The 17231-nt window shown below is 40.5% G+C and overlaps 1 protein-coding gene and 1 long non-coding RNA gene across 31 annotated transcripts in view; one reads left to right on the top strand and one right to left on the bottom strand.

Annotated features, from left to right (window-relative positions):
- The window catches only part of LOC103349814 (uncharacterized), a 45219-nt gene extending 28068 nt beyond the window's left edge, over positions 1-17151 (bottom strand). Inside the window, exon 1 of one of the 2 annotated variants that reach the window (XR_011389818.1) lies at positions 17061-17151. This is a non-coding gene — a long non-coding RNA (uncharacterized lncRNA). Of the gene's footprint in view, positions 1-16246; positions 16383-17060 lie in introns of those variants that run through there. The other variant, XR_007910101.2, reaches the window with a different exon arrangement.
- The window catches only part of DLG2 (discs large MAGUK scaffold protein 2), a 2256157-nt gene that overhangs the window by 2046742 nt on the left and 192184 nt on the right, over positions 1-17231 (top strand). The gene's annotated exons all lie outside the window — the stretch shown is intronic.

The following is a 17231-nucleotide window of genomic DNA, read 5'->3' as shown; positions in this document are numbered from 1 at the left end:
AAATACAGCTGTGTCATAAATGCAATAATGAATATATTAGAGTAAGATAAAGAGGGACTTGATTAATTCTACTTGATAGAGAAAGACTAGAAAAGGCTTAGTATTAAAAGAGATATAAAACTAAAAAAAAAAAAAGAGCATTCCATGCAGATAAGGAATATATGTTGCAGACAGCTCATTTACTTGCTCAAAGGGACCAAAATGTGAAGAACTGACTGTGTTTAGAGTACTTTTAAGAAATAAATATGCATTGCAACAAATGCTCTCATACTGACTTTTGAGGGTTAAAATATGTCTAACCCAGCTCTCCAGTTTGCAGTTCTGTTTAGAAGGCATAACTCATGGGGCTGGTACTGTGGCACAAGGGATTAAGCCACCTTCTGCAGTGCCAGTATCCAATATGGGCACCAATTTGAGTCCTGGTTGCTCTACTTCCAGCTTCCTGCTAATGCACATGAGAAAACAGTGGAACATGGCTCCTTCACTTACATGGGAGACCCAAAAGAAGCTCCTGGCTCCTGGCTTCAGCCTGGCCCAACCCTGGTTGTTGAAACCATTTGGGGAGTGAACCAGTAGATGGATGATAGCTCTCTCTCTCTCTCTCTCTCTCTCTCTATCTCTCTCTCTCTTTCTGTAACTTTGCTTTTCAAACAAATAAAATAAATCTTTTTTTTAAAAAAAGGAAGATGCATCTCATACATAGGGTTTGATTTGATAACATTTTTAATAGTATAGACACTAAGTACAATCAACGTTTAAAATCAGGAGAGTTAGCTTCTGTTCATGGTGATCAAAGATGGCTCAAAGGAGGAGGTATGTTTAAGCTAAACCTGGAAGGAAGGATGGCACTAAGAGAAAGTCATTCCAGAGACATGGTCTCTGTATTCCAACAAAACTAGACTCAATTCTTGGCTATCTTCTAGCTCTCTCAGCTATCTTCTTTAGGTCTCAAATTCTTCAGCTATAAAAGTGAGATAATAACATCTCTCTTAGGAAGCAGTAATAAGAATTAAATGTGCAGTATCTAAGCACATTATTCATCCTTATACATGTCAGCGCTTGATATTTCAATCTCCCCTCCTTTCTGATGCATTCTTCCTTCCTCACTTCCTAACTCATGATGCACCAAAGACCCCAGCAAGGGAGCATTTTTAAAGGATCTTGCATTCTTCCAAGCTATTTTTCAATTTGATGTATTGGGGAAGAGTGGGTTGATAATTACTTGCAGATATATCGAAAAATGACCAAGCAGTGCTTTTGCCAAAGTATGGACAAGTTATTTTTGCTGGTTGGGTTCCCAAGAACACAGTCAGAAGGAGACTGGTCGATAGGAAAGTTATTGGGAAGTGATTCAGAATCAAAATACAGATGGGAATAGGATTGGGAAGAAGGGAAATTTGGATGCTGATACAATCCCACAGAAAACATCTAGATGAATGGTTCATTGGAGTCATTGTGGGTTGGGATGTAGAGGCTGTGCCTTCACAAACCTTCTCTGACCAGTCATCACATGCAGGCTGCCTCCAGGAATGAGGAGTAGGTTTGGGTGTTACAGTTCTCTTCAGCCGAGAGCTGCTGGGGAGGTAAATCCTATTTTTTTAAGATTATTTATTTGGAAGGCATAGGTACAGAGAGATGGGAAGGGGAGAGAGAGGGAGAGAGAAAGGGGGAGAGAGAGAGAGAGAGAGCGTACACTTCTCCCCATTGGTCCAATCCCCAAATGGCCACAATAGCCTGGGCTAGGCCATGCCAAAGGAGCGAGGAACTCCCATCTGCATCTCTCACATAGATGGCAAAGGCATAAGTACTTGGAACATCATTCAGTGCTTTTCCAGGCACATTAGCAGGGACATAGATGAGAAATGAAGCAGCAAGGACTCAAACAGGCACTCTGATATGGAATGCCAGTGTTGCAAGTGGTGTCCCAACCCAATGCAGCACAAGGTTGGTACCTCCTTCTGTCTTGAAGGGGCATCTGAGGCATTGTGATATCTCAGGCAAATACATTTTGCACACTTCTCTAAAGGCTTGTTTTATAGCAAGCTAAATTCATGGATAGGTTTTTCCAAAGACTTGAGTTCAGGAGAATCTATTTGGATTCACAAGTAATGTATTAGTTTCCTATTGGTGCTATTACAAATGACCACAAATATACTGGCTTCTAATAGCACAAATCTATTCTCTTATAGTTTTGGAGGCCGGAAGTCTGAACCCAGTTTCACTAGGCTAAAATCAAGTTGCCAGTAGAGCTGGTGAACCCTGGTTAGTCCTCGGGAAATCCATTTCCATCACTTTTCTAGCTTCTGGAGGCAGAACCCCTTGGCTGTGACCTCTTTCTTACATCATTCCTGTTGCTCTCATTGTCTCATATTCTACTTCATCCTTTGAGTTTCTTTCCCACCTCTTAAACGGACCCTAGTTAATTACATTAGGAGCCAACTCAGATAATCCACTGTCATCTCCGAATCCTGAACATAATCACGCATTCAAAGTCCTTTTGACATAGAAAGTAACAGCCACGGGTTCTGAGGACCCAGATTTGAATGTGCTTGGGGCCACTATTCAGCCTACCACAGGCACGATTGTCAAAACTTCTTGTGCCACTACCCATCAGTGTGTTGCACTGCAGCCACCCATTGAGTGTAGTTCTCTAGTGGTAGTTAGAATGTCAGTGCTATCTACTCTAAATTAGTATTCTCCAGCTAACCCTAACATGCTTAAATAAAGTCAGAAACCACCTCGCCCTCCCATTCTGATAAAAGGAATCCAGAGCGGGCTGGCACTGTGGCTCACTTGGCTAATCCTCCACCTTGGCGCAGGCACCCTGGATTGTAGTCCCGGTTGGGGTGCCGGGTACTAGACCTGGTTGCTCCTCTTCCAGTCCAGCTCTCTGCTGTGGCCCAGGAGGGCAGTGGAGGATGGCCCAAGTGCTTGTGTCCCTGCACCCACATGGGAAATCAGGAGGAAGTACCCAGCTCCTGGCTTCAGATCTGAGCAGCGCCAGCCTTAGCAGCCATTAGGGGAGTGAACCAATGGAAGAAAGATCTTTCTCTCTGTCTCTCTCTCACTGTCTATAACTCTCTCTCTCTCTCTCTCTCTCTCTCTCACTGTCTCTGGCAAAAAATAAAATAAAATAAAATAAAATAAAATAAAATAAAATAAAGGAATCCAGAGCAAGAGCACATCAAGAAACTTTCATGTGTATGCTCATGGAGACCTGATCATTTTTTAAAATCTATAGAAATCAAGGGGTCAGGGGACAGATACTCTTGAAATGTCACCTGAAAGACAAAGGTAAAACCTCCCTCTGCCCCATTTTTTGGCCTCCCATCTCCAGTCAGTGCCTCCCATTGACAGAACATAGCCAGAAGTAATTTTTCCAGAGAGCTTAGGAAATCTGATTTGTATAGAGTCATCCTTACAACATAAAACAGAGCATGGAAAGTGTCGGAATTGGATATTAGAAACAATGATCAGCAGATAAACTGCATCTTAATAAAACCAGGACTGAAATTCTTGCTAAATAAGTTTATATTGCTTATTCCTGTCTCATTCCTTCAGTTTGACCCAAAAATATACAGACATTCTTTTGTAAAAACACAATTTCCTCACTCCACAGGTTCCTTATACACTGAGTTATTAATGCTGGAATTATCCATTGTGTATGATTTCAACATTGTTCTCCTGCCTATGCCTTATAATTTCTTAGCACCTCTCTTCCAGCACCAGGAAGGAACAGGAGCTGCGAGAGGCTGGACTGATGGAACGTAATTGTCTTCACCAGTCATTGGGCCAGAAAGCAGAACTAGAAATGGAATGCCCAGCAGGAAGTCTCCCTTGCTTCACAGATTTTGATGAAATGCTATCTTCAGTATATTTTAAATTTTTTTTTAACCACAGTTGCTGTGCTTAGAAGCTAATGCTTTAAACACCTCCCCCTTCTCAGTCCTACTTCCATGCAGCCCCAGTGTTGGGTCTGGCCTCTTATCCAGCCTTATACCAGGCCCATGAGACCATCCTAATTGGACTTTAACTTCATAGTAATGTGCAGCAGCACACTGAATTCAATTAATTACAGCCCTGAATGGAGATACAAGTGAAATAGAGCTCCCCATCTCTGGCCTCGAGAAGTTGCTGCTGCTGCTACCTTTTAATTTTTAAAAGTTGCAAAGGAAGTTTCAAATAAATGGACAGGGAGTTCCTGTGCATCTCCTACCCAGGATTGACTTCTTACGAAACTATAGCACAATATCCAAACCAGGAACTTGCTGCAATGCATAGAGAAGAAGCTTCATTTTTATAAGTTTAAGAGGATTCCTCAAGGTTGGGGATGGTGGTGATTTGCAATGTGTTAGTAATAATAATAATCCCATATGCTTTTCATAACTCTTTTCTTCCCTTCCCACTAATATAAGAGATTAGTAATTTTTTTATTCAGCCAAAGGTCCCTGACACCTTTGTTTTTCTGGTTATTCAAAAGTCAAATGCCTCATTATATTATAATGACTGCTCTATATTTACTCATGGAAGGATGTTGGCACCAGGTACTCCATCAGAATGTAACTTGGTTCCCCTTTTCATGCACTTTTATCAATTGAAAGGAATCTCCACTCCTCAGAGGTGGAAGGGACATAATCCTTTGCTTCTATGCAGCTGATCCCTTGTATCACCCCTACCCCAAGTCATCTTCCTCACTCACCCAGTGCCTCCTTGTCCTCTAAGATGGAGTCTAGGTGTACCTACCCTGGAGCCCTATCCTCTTTCTCCTTCCTTCGACACTAGTTCAGGTATTTTCCTTCAGTTCTCTCTGTATTAATGCAGGCTTGTTGTTTACTACTATAACAATCTTATTTTATGGTCTATTTTCATGTCTATGCCTCCTTAATAAACAATGAATTTTTTTTGAAGAAAGAGATTATGTTGTTTCAGCCTTTATTTCTATTCTCAGAACATTTTAAAATGGATAAATATATGGATTCATGGAATAATTCTCTGTTGATCTGGAAAGGTAGGAAAACCAATAGAAAATGAGTGAAAGATGAAAATAAATGAATCCTACCTTATTTCTTCTTGATGTCTCCTTTTGCAGATGTTACAAAGTTTGGAGATAGAAAACAAGCGATGATAACAGAGCTGAGGTTCATAGAATCTTGACAAGATAAGACTAATAGCAACAAAGTACCAAGGTCAAGTTTAACAGAGGGTAATTGCAAATTTTCAGCTTTTTGTTAAGCATGGCAGTTTGAAAACGTGCATTTACTTATGTCCTCTTCCAAAATTCCACCAAGTAACAATGAATGAATTAAACAGGTAAAAATCTACATAGAAAAGAAATGGAACAGAACAACATATATAAAAGATAGGAACAGAAGTTTGTAAGCAGGAAAGCAGATGGGAAAATGGAAAATTATGTACCAGAGCTATGAAAGCAGAAACTCAAGTGCCCACAGGGATATAAAACTAACAAGCAGTATAAAATCCTAAAAGGACTCAGGCATTTAAGGCTTTCGGTAACTAAAAGCAGGGATGTAGGGAAGAAATGGTAAGTCTTAATAAGGAGCAACTGAGCCCCGTGTTCTCTCTGATCTGCTCACGATTCCTACCATTACAAATGGATTTTCCTATTTGAAAAGATTGAAACAGAAAGTCTCTGGACTTGAGACATCTGACATGGATCAAAGTGGTGCTAAAATATTGCACAGATAATAGAAATATTAAGGAAGGCACATAATGAATTATGAAACATCTCCCCAACATCCTCTGGATACAAATCACTTCTTCACTCCCAGAATAAGTCAACAGCAGGAGTCACTTACTCCTCATGTAGGATCTCTGTCCTTAGTGTGCTGTACATTGTGATTTAATGATATAACTAGTACTCAAACAGTATTTTTCACTTTATGTTTCTGTGTGGGAGCAAACTGTTGAAATATTTACTTAATGTATGCTAAACTGATCTTCTGTATATAAAGAGAATCGAAAATGAAAAAAAAATGAGAGAAATAATGTTAATAGATTGAGGAAATCTAGCCTAAGCACAGAGATACTTGGGTATCTCCAAAATGAGCACATCCCAAGCCTATCTCTAGTTTGTGACATCACTAGTTTTTTTTTTTTTTTTTTAAGATTCATTTATTTATTTGAAAGCAGAATTACAGAGAAGCAGAAGCAGGGAGAGAGAGAGAGAGATATCTTTCATTAACTGGTTCATCCCTCAAATGGCTGCAATGGTTGGAGCTGGTCCTAGCTAAAGCCACGAGTCAGGAGCTTCTTCTGGGTCTCCCACTGGGGCACAGGTACTGAAGCACTTGGGCCATCTTCTACTGATTTCCCAACCAATAGCAGAGATCTGGATGGGAAGTAGTGCAGCCAGCTCTTGAACTGGCGCCCATATGGGATGCCAACCCTGCAGGCGGAGGCTTTACCTGGTACGCCACAGAGCCAGCCCTGACCATCACTAGTTGAAAATTCCTGTCCAGGTATAAAGAGCTTACAATCAGTATTTCTATGCCTTATTGTTAATTTGAATTTAGAAGTAAGGATTACCAGTCAACTTTAAAACAAAAATATTATTTAAAAGAATCTAGGGTCTGGCTTTACGGTGTAGTGGCTTAAGCCACCACCCCCACCACCTGCAATGCTGGCAACCTATATGTGCCCCAATTCGAGTTCCGGACGCTCCATTTCTGATCCAGCTTCCTACTAATGGGCCTGGGAAAGCAGCAGAAGATGAAAGAGATCTTCCATCCACTGGTTCACTCCCTGAATGGCTGCCTCAGCCAGGGCTGGGCCAAGCCAATGCCAGGAACTTCATCAGGGTCTCCCAAGCCTCTCCTTGGGCCATCTTCCCAATCACATTAACAGAGAGCTGTTTTGGAAGTGGAGCAGCAGGAACTTGAACCGGCACTCATATTGGATGCCTGTAGCATTGGATGGTGGTAGCTTTACACTGGTCGAGGCCTCCCTTCTTTTAAAGATATCTGAATGGCTGTTAAGTAGAGGGAAAGAGCTTGTTCTGTATAGGAGAGAAAACAAAAAGGAAAAGAAACAGGTTCAGAAAATGAGTTAAGATGGAAAATAAGCAGTATGGGCAAGAATATTAAATTCCTATTTGAGACTGGCTTTTGTATGAATAGTATTTTTTCACCCCTCTTGTGTTTTGATGAATCCAGAATGGGCCAAGTAGAGACTTGCTGTATCTATGGAAAAGAGAAGCTTGATGATATTTTATGGATATGTTAATTTATTCTAAAACAGGGTAAGCATAATTAGGTTGTATCAAGAAGGGTAGATTCTTGAGTTGATCCACAGAAACCAGTTCTGTTTCTGTTTAAATAATAGGGAAATTACTGGAGTACACTGATTCCTGGCTCTTAACTGGAAGAATGTGTACCATCCCCAAGAAGTCCAACAGATATTTTTTGGGTTAGAGTAAAGGAGATGAAGAAAAATTTACCAGCAAATAACAATCAAAAGAACTTATCCTCTGACTGTGCTAAAACAACCCCCAGGATAGGGCTTCAGTCATCTTTCATCTTCCAATTTTCAGCCCCTCGTAGAAACTGAAAACAACTGACACCAGGCACTGAGTCAGCTTTCTGATCCTCACCCTCATGGTTCAGATTGGAGTCTAATTATAGGAGCTACTCCTACATTGACAGAGGCAGTATGCTCGGGATTCCTTCTTAAATTATTAAACAAGAGGAAAGAAATTTGCCTGCTTAAGTTTGACAGGGATCAATTTTCTTCTAGATTATTTTTATTTGTACACAAACAGCAGTAAGCTTTAATAGTTACTTTTATAATTTCCTAGTTTTTCCATGGATCTGGAGGATAGAGTGGCCAGATTAGAATGTGTTCCACACAACTCTGTCATACCAGCAGACCCTTATCTGTAACCATTCGTGAGGCCCAGGGACGTCTCTGGTTTAGAAATTGCTTGAGTTGTTGAATATATAGTTCCCCATACTACCAGTCCCTGAAATTAAGAAAGCCTAGAAGGGCTAGCATTATGGTACAATAGATTTAGCTGGGGCTTGTGATTGGGCATCTCATATCAGAGTGCTGATATGAGTCCTGGCTCTTCTTCCAATTCAGCTCCCTGAAAACGTACATGGTTAGAAGGTAGCAGATGATGGACCGCGTATCTGGACCTCTGCCACTCCTGGGAGACCTGGGTAGAGTTCCTGGCTCCTGACTTCAGCCAGGCCCAGCTCTGGCTGTTGCTGTCATTTGGGAAGTAAACCAGGAAATGAAAGATCTCTATCTCTGACCCCTCCTCTAGTCAGTCTGCCATTAAAATTAATTAATTAAAAAGAAAGCCTGGTACAAGAATCTTGTGTCACAACAATGTCCTCTGAAATCCAGTGTATTCCAAGATGGACTCTAGGTCATTTTCATTGCTCCCTTCAGTGACAGCTTTTTATTCTCAGTCATTGCCCAAGCTGGAAGCCTGGGGGAACTTAAGACACTTTACTCTCTCTCATATTCTACACTGTCTACACTGACATAGTTAGCAAAGCCTCCCAAGTGACTGTCCCCTGTTCCCTGTTCTTACCATCCTCACCACTTCTCATCTGGACCCTTGAAAGAGTCACCTAAATGGTCTCTAGGTTTGTTATCCACTGCCCTGTCTTTCCATCACAACCTGGTGGCTAAATGACAATACATCCTTCAAAAGATAATGATTCCCTTATATACATGTGTGTTTGTGTGTGTGTTTTAGAGTTCCAGTTTCTTCATAAATGGTGCTATATATGATTACATTTTGTCCTTACTTCAGTGACAATTCCATTTTCACATACACCCAAGGAGTTCATTTTTCCATGGACTTTTGCCAACAGTCAGGGGAGTACTTTTATAGAAAAATAATTACTGAATAAGCAAAATATTTTTTTCTCAGCCATGAAAATAGTTAAACTGAGCATGAAATTGTTACCATATAATCCCTAAAAAGCTCTATTCGTTTCTGATAGGCTACATTTAAGTTTCCATTATGTGATTTTTCTAGCTGCATACTGTATAATACCTATAATATTAAGATAGCAACTAAGAACATATATAGCACATTAAGGCATAAAAAGTAATCTTAGGATTGAAGAAGAATCTGGCTAAGTAATCTGAGGATCCAGAAATAGATAATTATGTTGAGAAGTAAGTTAAAGGTAAGTAATTCTGTCAATCTGTTCATCAGGTGATTCTTCCTTCCACCTCATTTGAAAAAAAAAAAAAAACTACTTTAGTATGAGAGAGGCACAGGAATAGAAAATACTTACTAAACTCTCAACATTTGCAAAATGGTTAGACCATTTGTTTTTACCAGGGTGAGAGAGGATGGTCACCACCAGCAGTCCCACTCACCAGCTATCCCTCACCAGGTGCCTCCTAAGTGTCTCACAAATATTATGCAAATACTTACAGAGACTAAACAGTTACATGTATGATGATTGAAGAAAAGGAAATATATTCGCAGCACTTCAACGCAGAACCAACCTATCATAACTCGGTGAGGTGCCAGAGGAAGTGGTGTTAAAAAGAAGAAGAAAAAAAGATAAAATAGAAAGGCTGAAGAAGCTAGATGAAAACTACAAAGGTACTCCAAGCAGAGGAAACAGCACTGGGTAATGTTTTCAAGTTGGGAGACAGTAGAACTGAGAAACTTCCAAAACGTAGACTCTGAGGCAACCAAAAGGGAGGGGAGACCAAGAAAGAGACAGGGCTGAAGAATCAGGTAAGGATTTCCTGGCCTTTATTAAGAACTGCTGGCAGCATTTAAGCAAGAGGCTAGAGCCAGTTCTAGAACTGTCTTTTCTGTGGCAATCGATGAGTGTTAGATAATTCTAATGGAAAGTCTACGAGGGCCAGGGCCACATTTTAATCATTACATCACAGGTGTCTAGCACAAGACTTCACCAAGGCTGTTACTCAAAAAAGGAAGAAATGTATACTTTCAAGGAAAACAGCCAGCATACTAAGTTATATAGGTTTAGATTTGTGATCAGCTCATGCCCTTTGCCTTATGTTTCTCTGCTGCCACGTGGCCTTGCTATTTGCAGATACTATTGGGAATCCTGCTCCACACTGATATTCAGGGGACCCAGGGTGAAGCACTGGTTGCTCCCTTCCTGAGCATCCTATCTCACCTCAGTCCTGGCACGTGCTCTGTGCTCACTGGACATGGTGCTACAACATGAACCTGCCAGTCAGCCTCAAGTGTGCACAACCATCAAGAACTTACATGGGCCGTACTTCCCTACTCACTTTCAGTCTTAAAGCACAGAATCACACTAAAGACATTTAAGAAGCTTTCATTTTGAGAGTACACTGGGAAGATAACGCAAATCTTATATTTTGACTTAACCAATTCACTGTAGAATTCACTGTAGATATGAATCTATAGTTATATCAGAAATTGGCTGTTAAAAGGTTACCTAGGGTGAGAAAGCCAGTCTGAGGTAGCCATGGACATGTACACTCAGAAGCAAAAGAGAAAATAGCAGTCACTTGCAAAGGAAAGTAGCAAATCAATAGGAGGTAGGGGAAAAGTACAGAATAAGGTTGGGACTAGAAAATTTGAGTTCCTGGCCCAGCCTTGCTGTGTGACCTTAGATAAATTGGCTAGCTTCTCTGAGCTTCCTTTGTCTCTACGTGTTTTTCCCATTGTTTCTATACTTACCTAGGAATATTGGATTACCCTCCTAGATAATAGGCATACATAAGTATCAAAATGCTGTAAGAGGCCGGCGCCGCGGCTCACTGGGATGATGCTCCACCTGTAGCGCCGGCACACCGGGTTCTAGTCCCGGTCGGGGCGCCGGATTCTGTCCCGGTTGCCCCTCTTCCAGGCCAGCTCTCTGCTGTGGCCAGGGAGTGCAGTGGAGGAAGGCCCAAGTGCTTGGGCCCTGCACCCCATGGGAGACCAGGGAAAGCACCTGGCTCCTGCCATCGGATCAGCGCGGTGTGCCGGCCGAAGCGCCGGCCGTGGCAGCCATTGGAGGGTGAACCAAGGCAAAAGGAAGACCATTCTCTCTGTCTCTCTCTCTCTCACTGTCCACTCTGCCTGTCAAAAAAATAAAAAAAAAAAAAAAGAAAGAAAAAAATGCTGTAAGAGAAAAAATCCAACAGGAATGTCATGAAAATATTTCAAATTATTTGCATTCCTCATGCTATACCCAAGGTAACTTCCAGCCTACCTATCTCTAGAGCTGGAATTGCTTTAGCTCCCTTATCTTCCCTGCTCTATAACCAGGCAAGAATGTAACCGTTTTCACTGGACAAGATCTGGTTATTATTATAGAGCACAGGAAGCTTGAACATCATTATTATAGTCCCTAGCTCCATGATTTTTTAAATTTGTTTCTTTTTGCCAACTTTCTATTTATATAATACAAATTTCATGTATTTCATATATACAGATTTAAGAGCATAATGATACTTTCCACGCTACCCTTCCTCCTGCCCACACTGCCACCCTCCCTGCTCCTTCCTTTCTTATTTTTTCTTTTAATTTTTACAATGACATACTTGCAGTTTATTTTATAATAAGCTTAACCATCCCCCATATGACCCAGCCATCCCACTCCCGAGAATTTACTGGAACAAAATGAAATCAACATATGACAAATTAATTTCTAAAAAGTTTTATTTATTTGAGAGGCAGAGACACAGAGAAAAATCTCCCACCTGCTGGTTCACTCTTCAGATGTCCACAACACTCAGGTCTCCCAACTACTTGAATCTTCACCTGCTGCCTCATTGGGTACCCATTAGCAGGAAGCTGGAATCAGAGGCAAAGCCAGGACTCAAGCCCAGGCACTCCAACATGGCAAGTGGGGGTCCCAAGCAGCTTCTTAACTGCTTTACCAAATGCCGGCCCCTAGCTTCATGGTTTTTGTATCAAACATAAAAGGACAAATACAGCAAGATTTAATATTTATATTCACCAAGGAAGGTTTTCTTATCTAGTTGGTTGCAGTCTTAAGCACTAGTCCTTAAATTAGAAAGCATAGCTCCTTGTTCCTTCATGAACACCATGAGCTGTGAATCACACCAGTTAAACTACAGCCTGTGCATCCTCACTCCGACTTTCATCCAACTCACTGGCTAAATGCTTAAAGAGAATCACCCGTGACTAAGCCCTAATAATATCTGAGGTTTCCATTTTTCCGCTGTAGAGTTTCACATTTATCCTCATGCACAAGGCCTTGTGTGGCTTGATTTCCAAAACCAATACAGAAATCACATTCCACAGCTTTAGAGATAAATTTCAGATCCTGAGGAAGTGTTCTAGACAGGTTAGCATTTTTTAAAGCTATATTGGTGTGAGTCATTTTTATCATCAGTTTCTGCTTACATTGTACTATTCAGTTTATCGAACATTTTTATGCATTTCTTCATTTGATTCAACAGCCTTGTACTGTAAGTAAGGGATTAGTACTATCTCCATTTTATAGAAAAAGAATAGGAAGCTTCAAGAAACCTTCATTTTTTTATTTTTCTATTTATTGAGCGCTTACTCTATTCCTGTCACTGAGTTATGCCTTTTACAGATTTATGCCTTTTTCACATTTACTTTTGGAAAAAATCTGATCAAGTAAATGTTGTTTTTCTTTTGTACCAATGAGAAAAACAGATCTTCTCCTCCAGGTTGAGCAACTTTCACAAAATATACTGAGAATCAGTGGTAGATTTAAGAATCTAATTTAGAGCATATTTATCTCAGAGTCTTTAAAAAAGTCACTTACTACATAAGATGATTCCCCGTCACCCGGAAAACAGGCTCTGCCAAGTTCGGGAAGTGTCTGTGCTGATTCCACTTTGCAAGAATCCCAATAATCAAAGAAAATATTTTTTTATGAACCCATAAAACAAAGCTTGCATGAAGCCAAATTGAAATTTGATGTATCTAATTTTCAGACTTAATACGCATATTGTATGGAATAGCGGTTGGGGATTTGGATTGTTGTTTGCCTATCAAGTTTACTTCATTAAAAAATTCTTGAGTGTTTGGATGACACCCCTTTAAAGTTTCTCCAGCAAAACTGCAGAAAATTTTTCTAGTCTAAACAAATGACTCTAATTCTCCTAAAAACAGAGGGGTAAGAAAGGAAGGGAAAATGGAGAAATATACACCTTAATTCATTGTATTATTAAGAAGTATTCTAAGGGTTGATTTACTTAGTGGTAGATCTAACAATCTGCAGGATCAATTGTCTTTCCCTGAAGTCTTCATTTAGCTCACTCAATTCAGTAAACATTCACAGAGCATTCATTAACTTATAAGTGTGTGCCACACTGTGCCAAGGACTAGGGGATTGTTGTGTCCATAACTGAGTTCACCAGACATGCAGAAAAGATAGATGTAGCCATCCTCTTTCTTTGTGGAGTGCCCACAAGATAGCAGATGCACCCTGTTGTATAGCATTTCTACTGAATGTTGTATATTCTGATTAATTTGTAGTCTATGTGTCTATTTCTCTCTCTCTCTCTCTCTCTCTCTCTCACACACACACACACACACACACACGCAATTTGGATCTGAAATAAACCAAACAACATCTGTAAATCTTTAGCAGTGGAAAATTCCATGTCAACAGTTCAGTGCCAAAGCAGGTTTGCCATGTGAGAAGTGAGCTAAGTCTGAGGTTGAGGTAAAACACTAGTAAAATCCTTTAGACAGGCTCACCATCCTGGGGAAATCCATGAAAACCACTTGCAGTGGCCAGAGGTCAGCTCTTTTAACAGCAGGTGGGCATTCTGATGCATTTCTGGGAGGAAAGCCTTTTCCTAAGTAGTTCCTAAACACAACACCCTTCTGCGCACCACTACAAACAGCATCAGGGTGAGAAGTTCTAGGTGTCCCTGTGAGGCTTAGCACCATATGTATGGCTGGGCCCTTCTCTGTGCCTGCCTGGCTCTGAAATCCCAGAACAACTGGAAAAAAGAGGGCAAAACAGGGACAACTGAATATTTTCTGAGCTCCAAGTAAATAGTTACTTTTCTATCATTGTATGAAAGCATTTTGACAAAGTGTTGCCTCTCGAACTTAAGGTAAGATTGGTGTTCTGTGGATCATTCTCCTACATGTGATGTTTGGTTAGGAGCCTAGTGGAGAAAGAACAATAATCTAGTTTGAAATTTTCTGTTTTTAAGCATTGTTAATTACTGTATTACATAACTTGAAAATATACATCTTCCTTTTTCTACAAAAAACACATTTTGGTTCTTGAAATCAGAATGAGTTTTTGTCTATTCTCTCCAAAAATATGCCATTATTAGTGGACGGTGCTTTAAAAATCAATAGTGTTTAGAATAATGAAAATGATGTTTACTGTATTAGATATTTAGCACAATGTTGTATAGGGGCAGGGATGATTTCCCTGCCTTACAAATGAAGAAATAGTGTGTGAAGGGTTTTCTCAGTATCTCTCATAGCCAGGATTCAAACCTAGAAACTCTGATCCCAGAGTACCACTTTAAAACTCTAGCTGCTCTTCTTATTCCATGAGTAACCAGGTAGTTTTCCACATAGATTTGGAAGTCTGCCTCAATTTATGCATTGTAATATTACTTGACTATTTGCTTCTTTCCATCTTAGGACTGCTTACGGATATCTTATTACTATCTGCATACACTTGATACTCCTTTCAGGAAGTAGATATTTCAATGGCAGATACACTTTTTATATTCACCAGAAACTAGAAGATTAAAAGCAACTATATATATATATATGTATATATATGACATATATATACATATATATACATGTATATATATAAAAGTATGTATATATGATATATATATATATATATATATCAGCCTGAGAGTCCCTTGAGGCAACAACCTGTCCAGTATCCTCAGAATTATATTGCACTTGGCCTGTAATAAATCCTGAAGAAATGTTTACTAAATAAATAAGACAGATGTTTCCCCCAAAATAATGAAAGCATTCCCAATTGGTCCTCCCTGGAGCAGTGATCAGACATTGTGCTAAGAATGGATGTAAACTATTCCTGCTTCATGTTTCCCATACACCCTCCTTCGGTCCTTTTGACAATGAGGGTTCTTCCCAGGTAACTAATATCGTGACCCTTTTAGGCTGTACAACATTGACATTTTCCCAGCCCCATTGGAAGGCGCTGAAAAGCTTAAACTTCTTCAGCTTATAAAGTACCAAGAACTTCTGGTTCAAGTCCATCTAGTGAAAGCATCTCAGGTCTCCAGTAGGGAGTCTCTTCAAACTAGTTCCCCCTGTGGCATGGAAATGGATAACTCAGCAGGAAAGCAGCCTCTGTCACTGGGATGTGCAGAACCTTGCTTACAGCCCATTGATTTTACCACTTGTTGTTAAAGCTGCACATGTGTTCATAAAGACTAAATAGAGAGAGTGCTGTTGTTATCATTAGTGCCCATAAGGACTGGGTTTACATTTGTCCTGACAGAAGCTAGGACAGTAATAACAACAACTATTTTAAATTCACATGACACTTCCTGTTGAATATCATCTTGATTCTCAAAACCACTTTGTTGGGTGAATCAGAATTTGCAGAGGAACAGACTGAGGCTCTGCAATTTCCCAAGACCCCATTGATAATAAAAGACAGCATTAAAATTAAAAGCTAATCTTCTAGCTTAGAGCTCCTAGCTCTATTCCTTCTCCTCACTGTTTCCCCAAGTAACACAACTGTGAGACCACTGAATAAAGTCATGACTGAGGAGGGGCATGATGCCCACTAGCTCAACTTGGGGGAGGGCTTGCTCATGGCCTCGCGCTATAGTCTAATCCACTGTACTTGCTTCCTTCTCTCAGAACTGACAGAGGCCATCTGAGTCCCAAAGACAGGAGCAGTTTAACAGCTTTCATCAACACAGATTTTGTTTTTAATTGTTATTCATTTGCCCAAAAGGCAAAGTTATAGAGAAAGGAGAGAGACAGAGAATCTTCAATCTACTGGTTCACTCCCCAGATGTCCACAGCAGTCAGGGCTGGACCAGGCCAAAGCCAGGAGCCAGGAGCTTCATCTGGGCCTGCTAGATGAATGACAGTGGCCGAAGCACTTGGGCCATCCTTTGCTATTTTCCCAGATACAGTATCAAAGAGCTGAATCAGAAGTAGAGCAGCTGGGACTCAAACCAGTGCCCAAATGGTACAATAATCCTACTACAATAAATAACTCTAGCCATCTCAATCAAGGCAATGCCTCTTGTCCTATGTGAATGGAAGGATGGATTTGCATTCTTTACTCACCATTGACAAACTGTGAAGCTAACATGTCTATGGCAGACCCTGCTCTCACTTCACAGTGCATGTTTACACTCTTGCCTTTGCTCCGCCCAAGTGTCCATCAGGAGTTCAGAGTCTTGAGACAATACTGATGGTTGAGGTCAACAACATTCCTGAAAACAGCAGCAGCTTTGGAACTGGGCATAGTTCTCCTGTGCTTCAAGTTACTGTGGATTTGTGGACTTTGAGGATTCATTTAGAGGTTACCCAGCAACACAGAAGTTCCATCTTGGTGCCAGATGTTTAAAAGTATGGCCTGGTAGGGACATCAATTCATATTAGGTACAGTTAGGCTGTACCAGGGGATCCTAGTAATGGATACAGGCTTCCATTTTATTTGGCACAAGAAAGGGCATGACTTTTGGAAGCATTGAACAAGCTTATCATATGTAGAAAGTGAAAAAGGGCTCACTAGAAGCTATGGTTCTAGAAACTTCCCTGACAGATTTTCCCAGGATTTAGTTTTTCTTCTTCTTCTTGTTACAGAAGAAAACCCCAAGAAACATAAAGGTAATTTGTCATTTAAAAGGCATTTACCAAACACCTATGTCATGCAAAGCAAGACAGAGTAAGATGCTGCTGCTTTAATATCATTCCCCAACTCAACAGTGTGTCCTCGTCACCATCCCGTTCTGGGAGCAAATTCTTTCAGTTGTGTCTTGTTCAAAACTTTTTGCCAAGTGTTGAATAGAGTGCTGCATGTAGAGAAGGTGGAATGATAGACCCTGAGGTTTGAGAAGCAGAGGAGTGAGGCATGCCAACTATGTATGGAGCTTACCATGGGGAAGAGGAGACCAAACACATAAAATGATCACAGTAGATGAAGGGAAGGACAAGATGTCAAGAGGGAGGCATGGAGACCTCAGAAGGCCTTGCAATCTAAAGGTATCATAGGCATTGTGATGTAATGGGAACAAAATGATGTCACAGAAATCCAAAGTTGAATCCT

Source organism: Oryctolagus cuniculus, chromosome 1 (assembly GCF_964237555.1).
Source record: "Oryctolagus cuniculus chromosome 1, mOryCun1.1, whole genome shotgun sequence".
NCBI classification, from domain to species: Eukaryota; Metazoa; Chordata; class Mammalia; order Lagomorpha; family Leporidae; genus Oryctolagus; species Oryctolagus cuniculus.
Note: the sequence above shows the minus strand (reverse complement) of the source record. Positions and strands in the feature narration are given on the sequence as shown.